Genomic DNA, 13,009 nt, shown 5'->3' with positions numbered 1-13,009 from the left:
AAAGTTTAAATTATGACATATTTTTTTGTCTTTAGAACAACCACTTATTATTACTTTCACCTCTAAGTATTCTGAAAACACAACAATTTTATTAGAAGCATTTTACAGGAAGATAGTTGTGTTTTTATTATTGGGAGTTATGTGGTTTTAATATCAATATTAGTGCTTGGTTTCAGATGGTGGTTTGCAGAGGGCTTGGGATATTTCAGGAAACCTACAGGAGAGAAAATAGAGAGATGAGTAAGAGAAAAAGAAAGGTTAGAGCTGGGTTATGGCTGTAGGAATTGTTTCATGACAAAACGGACAATGAAACCAGTGACACCACAACAAATTGACTACAAAGAAATCCACTTGGACTCCAAATCCAGGATATAACCTCACACTTGACCAATATATAGAGCGCTTTAGACACAGAGTCAACTTGAAAATATTAGAGAAACAAACCAAACAGACTGCCAACCTAACCACCAAGGAACAGAAGGCCATTAGATCACTTAAGAACAACCAAGACATTATAATTAAGCCAGCAGACAAGGGAGGTGCTGTGGTTATTATGGACACTAAGGATTACATAAAAGAAGCACACAGACAACTCTCTGGTGACAGACACTATATCCAACCTTACGAGGACCCCACACTCACCTACACTAAAATGTTCAAGAAAACCATAGGACTGCCGCCCAACATCAGGCAACAGGTGGAAGGCTTGGTTCCAAATGACACCAAAGTGGGCTCCTTCTACATGCTCCCCAAAATACACAAAGAGGGAAACCCCGGAAGACCCATAATTTCAAGAGTCAGAAACCTTACTGTAAACATATCTGTCTGGGTTGAAAAAATCCTTAAACCCTTAGTAAAGGGATCACCTAGTTACCTCCAAGACACCACCGATCTCCTAAACAAACTTGCCAACGTTGGCACAGTTCCTGATGGCACCATTCTTGCTACTATGTATGTAGTAGCCCTCTACACCAACATTCCCCATTGTGACGGTATAGCAGCATGCCACACCAAACCACTGGTATCTCTCCGCTACACAGACGATATACTAATCATCTGGACTGGTAGTGAAGAGGAACTCCTCAGATTTCATGAAGACTATAATGCCTTTCATCCTAACCTAAACCTGAAACTGAGCTACTCCCACACTAACATCCAATTCCTGGACACTACCATTTACATTAAGAAGTCCATTCAGACTTCACTCTACCTCAAACAAACCTACCTGCCTGAAACACAATAGCTTCCATCCCAGGGACACTTATTATTATTTATTGTTTTATATAGCGCCATCAAATTCGGAGCCTTGGGGTACCCCCACTGAGAGGGGAAGGGGAAGTGTTACTGGAGACAGAGACGCTGAAGGTACGATCAGAGGGGTAGGAAGTGAACCAGGAGAGAGCAGTATCACGGAGACCAAGAGCATGAAGAGTTTGAAGGAGAAGAGGGTGGTCCACAGTGTCAAAATCAGCAGAGAGGTCCGGTAGGATTAGCATGGAGTAGTGACCAAAAACTCAATCATCTACAGTCAAGCCATTAGATATAATCTCATTTGTTCAGATTCTATGGACCGGGATAAACACCTCCAGAATCTCAGGAAGGAATTCACCAACCATGGGTACAGTATAAAAATCACAGACTCCCAAATACAGAAAGCTATCAATATCCCCAGAGAAAACCTCCAGCAGCCACAAAAAAGAGATTAAGTACCATTACTTCTGGTAACCTACAATCCAGAAATGGAAGCCCTACGGAAGATCTCTAAGGAACTACAAGCAATCTTGCACACTGATGAAAGACTTCCGACAGTATTCCCACATCCCCCACTACTTTCATTCAAACAGCCTCACAACCTCAAACAATGACTGGTGAAGAGTACCCTTCACAGACAAACAGCAAATGCAGGGCTGGCCCAAGACTGCCTAGGGCGAAGTGTGAAATGCTGCCCCCCCTTCACGCAGAGTGAGTGCTGACGTGACGCCTGATGTTACCCCGCTATTCAGGAAACTCACACCCATGCTGCCACGGGAGAGCCGACCTCCAATCATGAAGGAGAAGACGCTCTGCACAGCGTGCATTAGGTCCATTAGACAAGCTAATAATAGCTAATAGGCTGCGGCGTCCAAAAGCATTTCTTGGGGCCAGGGGCGCACCTAGCGTGCATAGCTTCTATCGTTAGGCAGACATTGAAGGGGTACAGCATAACTGCTATCATATATACTGAAGCAAACATTGACAGTGGTACAGCATAACTGTTATCATTCTATACTGAGGCAAACATTGACCTGGTATAGGATAACTGTTATCATTATATACTGAGGCAAACATTGACGGTGGTACAGCATAACTGCTATCATTATATACTAAGGCAAACATTGCCGGTGGTACAGCATAACTGTTATTATTATATACTGAGGCAAACATTGACGGTGGTATAGGACAACTGTTATCATTATATACTGAGGCAAACATTAACATGGTATAGGATAACTGTTATCATTATATACTGAGTCACACATTGACGGTGGTACAGCATAACACCTGTCACTATATACTGAGGCACGCACTGACGGTGGTACAGCATAACACCTATCACTATATACTGAGGCAAACATTACGGCGGTATAGGATAACTGTTATCATTATATACTGAGGCAGACATTGACGGGGGTACAGCATAACACCTATCACTATATACTGAGGCAAACATTGCCGGTGGTAGAGCATAACTGTTATTATATTCTGAGGCAAACATTGACGGTGGTATAGGACAACTGTTATCATTATATACTGAGTCACACATTGACGGTGGTACAGCATAACACCTGTCACTGTATACTGAGGCACGCACTGACGGTGGTACAGCATAACACCTATCACTATATACTGAGGCAAACATTACGGCGGTATAGGATAACTGTTATCATTATATACTGAGGCAGACATTGACGGGGGTACAGCATAACACCTATCACTATATACTGAGGCAAACATTGCCGGTGGTAGAGCATAACTGTTATTATATTCTGAGGCAAACATTGACGGTGGTATAGGACAACTGTTATCATTATATACTGAGGCAAACATTGACGTGGTTTAGGATAACTGTTATCATTATATACTGAGTCACACATTGACGGTGGTACAGCATAACACCTGTCACTGTATACTGAGGCACGCACTGACGGTGGTACAGCATAACACCTATCACTATATACTGAGGCAAACATTGACGGCGGTATAGGATAACTGTTATCATTATATACTGAGGCAGACATTGACGGGGGTACAGCATAACACCTATGACTATATACTGAGGCAAACATTGACAGTGAAACAGCAGAACTGCTATCATTATATACTGAGGCAAACATTGACAGTGGTACAGCAAAACTGTTATCATTATATACTAAGGCAAACATTGACTGTGGTACAGCATAACTGTTACCACTATATACTGAAGCACACACTGACGGTGGTACAGCATAACACCTGTCACTATATACCAGGGGCGGCCAAGTTTTTTTTGCAGTGGGCCACTTCATCAGAATTGTATACGTGTGCGGGCCGCACTCATTTTTCACTGTGAGAAAATATGGCCTTTAATAAGATATGCAGATTAAAAAAAGTAAATGACACAAAACCTTTACTTTTCCTCTCACTGATTTCGGGGCCTAGGAAGTTTTGTGACTACAAATTCAGGATTCTGGATAAGTAAAAATAAAATAGTTCTATTTATTTTAGCGATGCACTAAAATAAAAATTCTGGACCAAAACCGAAAATTCAGGGTTCACTAAGCAGAGACTGAAAATGACCCCCCACGCACTTTTAATAAAAATAAGTTACACACCGAAACACACTCTTTTTATACCCATGCAACCAGTAAATGCTGGAACCTAGGCATGATGGGACTGTGATTGCTGTTAGCAGATTGCTATTAGCTGTTAGCCATAACACTCCTATCATCCCAAATCAGCCAGTACATGCTGGTACAGAGTGGCTGTAAGTGCAGACCCCATAATGCTGGCAGCATCAATACACAAGGGGGGCAGCTAGCCAGGTTTCAGCATGTACTGACTGACTTGGCATGATAGGAGTGTGATTGCTAACAGCAAACACACTCTTTTTATACCCAGGCAACCAGTAAATGCTGGAACCTAGGCATGATGGGACTGTGATTGCTGTTAGCAGATTGCTATTAGCTGTTAGCAATCACACTCCTATCATCCCAAGTCAGCCAGTACATGCTGGTACAGAGTGGCTGTAAGTGCAGACCCCATACTGCTGGCAGCATCAATACACAAGGGGGGCAGCTAGCCAGGTTTCAGCATGTACTGGCAGACTTGGCATGATAGGAGTGGGATTGTTAACAGCAATCACAGTCCCATCATGCCTAGGTTCCAGCACTTACACATCCATGCTATCACACACACAAATTCATTCATTCAAAGATTCATTCCCTCAATCACAATCAGGCATACTCATTCAAACACCCTCCTCAACCCCCTTACCTGCACTACAGCTCTCTCAATGCCGATCACAGACTTCAGCAGGGGGCGCGGCCTCCCTCGTTCTCCCCACAGAGGAGGCAGGACTGGAGCAGAGAATAGACCCTCCCACAAGTAAGCAGCAGGGCTCTTGTGATCCTGGCTGCCGATCTCACGCGGGCCGCATTTGGCCTGCGGGCCGCATGTTGGACGCCCCTGCATTACAGCATTACAGTTAAATTTACTATTCACAAAAATAAAAATATCATCCCAAAAAGAATTAATCGTGTCACATTCCCACCATAAGTGTAATAAGCCCGCATTGGGGACCCCACATCTGGGGCAATCAGCGTTATCTCTACAATTAACCTTCCATAACTGATATGGAGAATAATATAACCGATAAATAATTTTAAGTTGTGTAAATTGATATTGTTTATTTACGGTGCAACACCCTGTGTTATTTAGAATACGGTTCCAAGAGGCCTCATCAATAACACCGATCTCCTCTTCCCATTTCCTTTTAATGTTGCCTCGGAACCCTATATCCATTTCTCTAAGAAGTGTTTTATAAATAATACTAAGTGTCTTATACCAAAATTTGTGCCTATTGTCCAAGTCGTATTCGAATTTGAGCTCATCAAAATCTTTGATATGTCAGCAGTAAACAGCTGTCCAACAAAACTAAATCCCTTTTTTATCCATATGTCACTCCCTAAACCCTTGTGAAACTCCTTAAATTTTGAATAATACCATATTCGTGTCCTAGGTAAACTCCCCTCAATTTTGCAAATACATTTAATTTCGTGCCACACTTTCCTATATAGCTTCACCAAAGGTGTATTGTCAAATTTTCCTTCCAACTGTAGACCTGGCTCCAACAATTCAGTAGGGTTAGAAGTCCCACTAGTTTCTAAAAGGGACCGTATTAGGGCTCCATATCCATTTAATCTCAAATTCTGGGTTTTCGGAGCCAAAAAATATAATTTAAAGTGGGGTAATGCCCAACCACCCTCGCCCTCCAGTGATGTAAGCTTGACATATTTCATGTGGACTCTACCTCTTCCCCACAAAAGTTTACTCAATGTGGCTTCTAGGCCTCTAAACCATTTGTCCGGGATCCAGACTGGTGAAGCAGACAAAACAAACACCTGCGGGAGAACAATCATCTTCACCAAACTCACCCTGTTTGCTAGTGACAATGGGAGTTTTGCCAAATCCCCACTTTTTTTTGTATCTTTATACCTAGTGGAATAAGGTTCTGCTTCATGAAAAGGTCTACTTTACTCGAGATTTTAATCCCCAAAAATTCCACAGGGCCCCCCTGTCCCAACATTTTAACACCCTCAATCTTGGGGATAGTTACTGGGTTCAATGTAAGAAGTGTTGATTTGTCCCAGTTAATTTTAAGACCTGACAACCTACCAAAGTTTTCCACCGTGTCTATCACTATAGGGAGCATTTTTTCAGTGTCTTTCAAAAATATTAATAGGTCATCCGCATACAATAACACTTTATCTTCACTACCCTTTAGCCCAAATCCTCTTATTTCATGATTTTTCCTAATACTTAAGGCTAGTGGTTCAATATATAATATAAATAAGAGGGGCGAGAGTGGGCACCCCTGCCAGGTTCCTCGACTTAACAGAAAAGTGTCTGAAAGCTTACCATTTAAGTTTATCCTTGCTACTGGAGAACTGTACATAAGTTGAACCCAACTCAAAAAACCCTCCCCAAAACCAAAACCAAAAGCTAGTAGCGTATGCCATAGAAAACTCCACTCCACCCTGTCAAAAGCCTTCATGGGGTCCAAAGACAGGATGGAGTGGGAAGGGTTCCCGCAAAAACTCTTTCAAGATTAGAGTGTAATAATCTTCCTGGTACAAACCAGAGCAGGAGAAAAACAGGCAGGAAACTGGAAGCCCACTGGCAGGGCAGACGGCTAGGAAGCCCACTGGCAGGGCAGACCGCTAGGAAGCCCTCAGGCAGGGCACGCGGCTAGGAAGCCCTCAGGCAGGGCACGCGGCTAGGAAGCCCTCAGGCAGGGCACGCGGCTAGGAAGCCCTCAGGCAGAGCACGCGGCTAGGAAGCCCTCAGGCAGAGCACGCGGCTAGGAAGCCCTCAGGCAGGGCACAAGGCTTGGAAGCAGCTGGACAGTTAGGTACGCCTGGAACACGCCGGGGTCTGGTACACAAAACTGGATCTTTGACGTAGCCAAGAATCATACACTGGAGACAGATCAAATGCAGCAAAGCAGTAGCTCAGTATACAGGGCCAGGAACACAATGCTCTAGCAATGAGGCTAGGCTGATGCCTGGTTTATATTAACCCTTAATTGACCAAACGAGGGCAGGTGTTTCAAGAGCATTAGGGAACAGCATGGTCCAAGGAGAGGCAGAAGGACACTGCAGTCCAAGATCCACCTGGTGGAGTAGTGGATAGGTGATAAGGGTGATCGGGTTGCAGGTTTGAATCCCGGTGGTGCCTGACAAAACCCCTCCCTTAAAGGCTGGCCTCTGGACAGCCTCTTGTTTCAGAGTTGTTTCTTTTTGTGGCCTTGTGTCTGGGCACAAAAGGGCCTGCTCAAAAATAGCCTGGTCTTTCCTCCGTATGATGGTCCCATTGGAGGCCACCATGAGATCAGGTGATAATTGAAGAGGTTCTGCGTAAGCTGAGGTCACAGGAGTGGATGGATTTTGCTGTATAGCTTTGCTGGGTTTAATGTGGGTTGCAGTGAGGACACCATGTTGTAGAGGCAAAGTCAGAACGGTACCAGTTAGTAGACCATGCTTGACACAGGGTGCATCCTCTACTGGGGATGTATAGGACCCAAGGTCCTGATGAACAGAGGATGAATGGACACAGTCCATACTTGAAGGCGGCTTGGTAATGCAGGTACCTGAGGAGTCCTTCTGGTTGGGGACTAAGAGTGTTCTCTGTGGATCTTATTCCTGTGGAGATGTATTCCTCCTTTCAGGGTTAGGCTGAGCTCTTGGGGGCCGAATAGGACAAAAGCTAATATAATGATTCTGCTCCCCACAATAGAAACAAAGGTTTTGCTCCCGCCTTCGGGTCCACTCGTCAACAGACAGGGGTGCTCTGGGCCAGGAAATACGGGTCCTTGTAGAGACGGATGCCAAAGTGGGCACGGGACAAACTTGTAGCTTAGAGTTCATGGTTGCCACCACAGAGGGCTTAGTGGCCTTAATAGTGGTACAACCCTCTGGAGCTGAGGCCACCCTGTGTGTAGGCTGCTGTGTGGGACACAAAACAGGCAATAACATAGTCTTCAACGTTTTTACCTCATTTAGGAGTAATTTAAAGTTCTTTTGCTGGACTAGCATTTGTTCAGTGAATAGTCCAGGACCATGGGTGGTTTTTTCAAAAGCAGGTGCAGAAGGTTGTGCCACGTACCTCAATTCTGGGGTGGAAGCAGATCTAGGAAGCTTGTCTTGGATAGGTTTTACTGTGGACGTAATCATGGATTTTAGGAGTTGGAAGTCCTTGAAAATCACTACAAAAAAATTGTGTTGCTCCTTCATACAGTTTGCCATTAGCATGATCTGTTCGGTTAACTGGGTTAAGGCTGATAGCACCCCTGCGGACTCCATAGCATGGCTAGAGCATTCTGTCAGGGCACTCGGTGCCGGATCAGGTAGGAGTCTCAATGCAGGGGCAGGTTCAGAACATGGATGTAGGCTGGCTGATGTGTCCAGTTCAGGGCTGTGCGCTACTTTAGCTTTAGATTTTCTATTAGGCGCCATCTTTAGGTGTTCAGAGAGAGCAGGAGAAAAACAGGCAGGAAACTGGAAGCCCACTGGCAGGGCAGATGGCTAGGAAGCCCACTGGCAGGGCAGACGGCTAGGAAGCCCTCAGGGAGGCATGCGGCTAGGAAGCCCTCAGGCAGGGCACGCGGCTAGGAAGCCCTCAGGCAGGGCACGCGTCTAGGAAGCCCTCAGGCAGGGCACGCGTCTAGGAAGCCCTCAGGCAGGGCACGCGGCTAGGAAGCCCTCAGGCAGGGCACGCGGCTAGGAAGCCCTCAGGCAGGGCACGCGGCTAGGAAGCCCTCAGGCAGGGCACGCGGCTAGGAAGCCCTCAGGCAGGGCACGCGGCTAGGAAGCCCTCAGGCAGGGCACGCGGCTAGGAAGCACTCAAGCAGGGCACGCGGCTAGGAAGCTCTCAGGCAGGACACAAGGCTTGAAAGCAGCTGGACAGGTAGGTACGCCTGGAACACGCCGGGGTCTGGTACACAAAACTGGATCGTTGACGTAGCCAAGAGTCATACACAGGAGACAGATCAAATGCAGCAAAGCAGTAGCTCAGTATACAGGGCCAGGAACACAATGCTCTAGCAATGAGGCTTGGCTGATGCCTGGTTTATATTAAGCCTTAATTGACCAAACGAGGGGCAGGTGTTTCAAGAGCATTAGGGAACAGCATGGTCCAAGGAGAGGCAGAAGGACACTGCAGTTCGAGATCCACCTGGTGGAGTAGTGGATAGGTGATAAACCCAGAAATCCACAGGGTTGCAAGTTTGAATCCCAGTGGTACAAAGATCACTAGGGGGCGCTCGTGTATACCGGTTGAAAAAAATATATATAAAAACAAGAAAAAAATGATTGTGTGGTATTATGCAAAGATATTAACACTATATAGCCATACAATGCACTCACAATGGGTACATGTATTCAGGCTTCATAAACATCCAATCCTCCGGGTAGACATGTGGCGTGTATATGCAAAGAAGCAGAACACAGGTGGGGACTACAATGGTGTAGTATCAAACAATTCCTGTGACACGCAAATGTAGAAATACACTTACACTTTTTGAAGGGGTGTAATACCCGTATGCATCAAGTGAATTTCCTCTACTCCTCCAACGACTCTGTATCTGCTGGATTTCAGTGGTCTGCTGGTATGGAGCTGCACTCAATGTTGAGAATGATAGGAATCCACAATATAGTGGGATAAAATGTACTATTTATTTAAGGCTGTAAGCCAAAATAAAAACTAATTGAACAATCATCCACCAATTGATGTTTTAACAAATAAATAAAAAGTCCAATAAAAAACTTTAAAAGAGCTCTAACAAATCCTCAACGCGTTTCGCCGTATCCGCGGCTTCATCAGGAGTATCTTCAATATTGATGTGTGGTCCTTTTAAATCATATCAGGCGCCATCTTAATCTGCCGGCGTCTGACGTCAGTACGTCCGCTATCGTCATTCCGTCTGCTGATGGACCTTCAGGCTCTCCACGGAACTCCGAGAGAAAGGTAGGGGAACATTTTTATTCATTCATTCTCGCGCCGGTTTATAGTGTAATGCTATACGATCGCCTGCTAAGTTTATCGATCTATTGTATCGAGTGTGTGTCCCTGTTAGACAGGTACCGATATCCGCTATATCGGGAGTGTGCCCCTCCACCCTATGGTGAGTATAAAATGAAAAATAAAATTAAATGAAATATCCGAGTATTCGGAAGGACAGATTGAAGATATGCCGATCGATATTTTCACGTCCCCATCTCCCATTCTATCGGTGGGGAACACCCGAGTTAGTCAGAATAGCCTAATAATCGGTGGTAGTAGTTTAGTTAGAAGACGTGTAGGGGAGAAAAGAATGAATGAAAAGGATGGGTGAGTGTCACGTTTGGATACCGATCGGAAATGTGAGACAGGGGAGTAAGTGTCTACATCTGGTAAGTATGAAAAATGTGTATAACTGTATTTTAATGTTCTTATTCTATCGTTTCTTTTCTTAGGAACCGGCCCTAGCCTCTCCAGAATATGAGGGGTATTGCTCATCATGTATGGACTCCCTAGGAGGAATGTGCCCCTGACAATTGATATCCAAATTACCATTAGACCCCAGTAGCCTGATGATGGATTTTACATATGTAAATAATGCATGAAATACCTTTTTGTGATTTGAAAATCAAATAGGATACTAATAAAAAGGAGCCTTACATATGTATAATGTATATTATTGGTTTTATCACTATCTTGCACACATATTAAATGAATTTTAAAATGATTTTAAATAAAATAAATTTTAAATAAAATTTTTAAATAAAATGAATTTTAAATGAATTTTTAAAAATAAATTTTAAATCTTTTTTAAATAAAAAATTAATTCTATTTATCATGATGTGTATTATTTATTTATTCGTCTGTCAATATCAATTATTGTGTACTGCTAACATATTGTGAGATAAAAAATGCATATTATTTATATGATTGCCTAGAAGTGTGTTTGGTGTCATGTAATACACTTGCGTCATGTATAACCCATGTTGACTGAATTATATATGGTGATATGTGTGTGTATATATGATGGTGTGTGTGTGTATCACATGTATGTCAATATGCCTAGCTCCATGTTTAGACCACCTTATTTAAAAGTTTTTAATTTAAAAAACCATTCAGTTTCCCTTTTGGACAAATTATCTACCGCACTGCCGCCTCTCCAATTGGGCGGCACCCAATCTATACCCATGATTTTTAAAGTTTCTATAGAATATTTTGGGCATGTGTTGCAATGTCTGGGAACACTGTGTTTGGTGTTTTTATTTCTTATGTTTCCGAGGTGTTCTAATACCCTCTCCTTCATGGGTCTTATAGTCCTGCCCACATATTGTAGGCCACACCCACATTCTAATAGGTACACTATATTTTTCGTTAAACAGTTTATAAAATGTTTAATGGTGTATATTTGACCTGTTGCTGTACCTGTAAAATGATTGGTTTTTTTTAGGTAAAAATGTGCACATCTTGCAAAAACCACATTTCTGAAACCCATTTGGTTTGTTTCCTATGAACATCTGAGGGTTTTGTGTTGTTATTTATTTTGGTAGGACACTTGGGGACAAAATGGTTTTTAATGAATTTGTTTTTTTAAAAATTATTTGTGGTCTATCAGGTAACACCGTACTTAACACTTCATCATTCTTTAATATGTGCCAATGTTTGTTTATGATTTGTTTTATTTTGTTTGCTTGGGTATTATATTGTGTGAAAAATGAAAAACTAAAATCCCTCTCCTTGGGTGTTTTTTGTGTACTGTTTTTATTCCCCAGTAGTTGTTGTCTATCTACTGCTTTTACTTCGCGGAGACTCTCATCTAGTTTTTCTTCCGGGTAGTTTTTTTCCACAAATTTTTGTTTGATTTCCTTTGCTTTGATTTCAAAATCCTCTCTTTTTGTGCAGTTTCTCTTTACCCTCAAGAGTTGGCCCTTGGGAATATTATTAAGCCATTGGGGGTGATGGCAACTATTGTAATTTATGTATCCATTTCTGTCTGTAGGCTTGCTATAATTCCTTGAACATATCTGATTATCCTCCGAAAATAGGTCTACATCCAAGAACTCGATTTGTTGACTCTGTATGTTTGAAGTGAATTTTAAATTAAAATTATTCTTGTTCGTATATTTTATAAATTCATTCAGACTATCTTCCGACCCTCTCCAAATTATCAGGATAATTTTCTTGCGTCATTTTCTTGCGTCATTTTCTTGCGTCATTTTCTTGCGTCATTTTCTTGCGTCATTTTCTTGCGTCGTTTTCTTGCGTCGTTTTCTTGCGTCGTTTTCTTGCGTCGTTTTCTTGCATGCCGAAATAGCTCAGTTGGGAGAGCGTTAGACTGAAGATCTAAAGGTCCCTGGTTCGATCCTGGGTTTCGGCACACATGCTCACTTATTTTTAAGAAGAATGGGCTGTACTTTGTAAGCCAGATGTTTAAATATTCTCATGGTGCAGCAGTTTACTGGCTATTAAACAGGCTTTCCCATCCCGTGCAGACTTGCTAGCAGCATTTTCTTGCATGCCGAAATAGCTCAGTTGGGAGAGCATTAGACTGAAGATCTAAAGGTCCCTGGTTCGATCCTGGGTTTCGGCACACATGTTCGCTTATTTTTAAGAAGAATGGGCTGTACTTTGTAAGCCAGATGTTTAAATATTCTCATGGTGCAGCAGTTTACTGGCTATTAAACAGGCTTCCCCATCCCATGTACTTTTGCTAGCAGCAGTTTCTTTCATGCCGAAATAGCTCAGTTGGGAGAGCGTTAGACTGAAGATCTAAAGGTCCCTGGTTCGATCCCGGGTTTCAGCACACATGCTCGCTTATTTTTAAGAAGAATGGGCTGTACTTTGTATGCCAGATGTTTAAATATTCTCATGGTCCAGCAGTTTACTGGCTATTAAACAGGCTTCCCCATCCATGTACTTGTGCTAGCAGTGTTTTCTTCCATGCCGAAATAGCTCAGTTGGGAGAGCGTTAGACTGAAGATCAAAAGGTCCCGGGTTTCTGCACACATGCTCTCTTGCTTTTGAAGATGAATGAGCTGTACTTTGTAAGCCAGATGTTTAAATATTCTCATGGTGCAGCAGTTTACTGGCTATTAAACAGGCTTCCCCATCCCATGTACTTTTGCTAGCAGCATTTTCTTGCATGCCGAAATAGCTCAGTTGGGAGAGCGTTAGACTGAAGATCTAAAGGTCCCTGGTTCGATCCCGGGTTTCGGCA

General features: G+C 43.1%; 1 non-coding gene across 1 annotated transcript; it reads left to right on the top strand.

The window, feature by feature from the left end:
* The first annotated feature begins 12,936 nt into the window (after positions 1-12,936).
* Positions 12,937-13,009, top strand: TRNAF-GAA (transfer RNA phenylalanine (anticodon GAA)). Its single transcript has one exon. It is a non-coding gene; the product is annotated as a tRNA-Phe (tRNA).

This window comes from Spea bombifrons, chromosome 3 (assembly GCF_027358695.1).
Source record: "Spea bombifrons isolate aSpeBom1 chromosome 3, aSpeBom1.2.pri, whole genome shotgun sequence".
In the NCBI taxonomy this organism is placed as follows: Eukaryota; Metazoa; Chordata; class Amphibia; order Anura; family Pelobatidae; genus Spea; species Spea bombifrons.
This window is presented reverse-complemented; position numbering and strand designations above follow the sequence as displayed.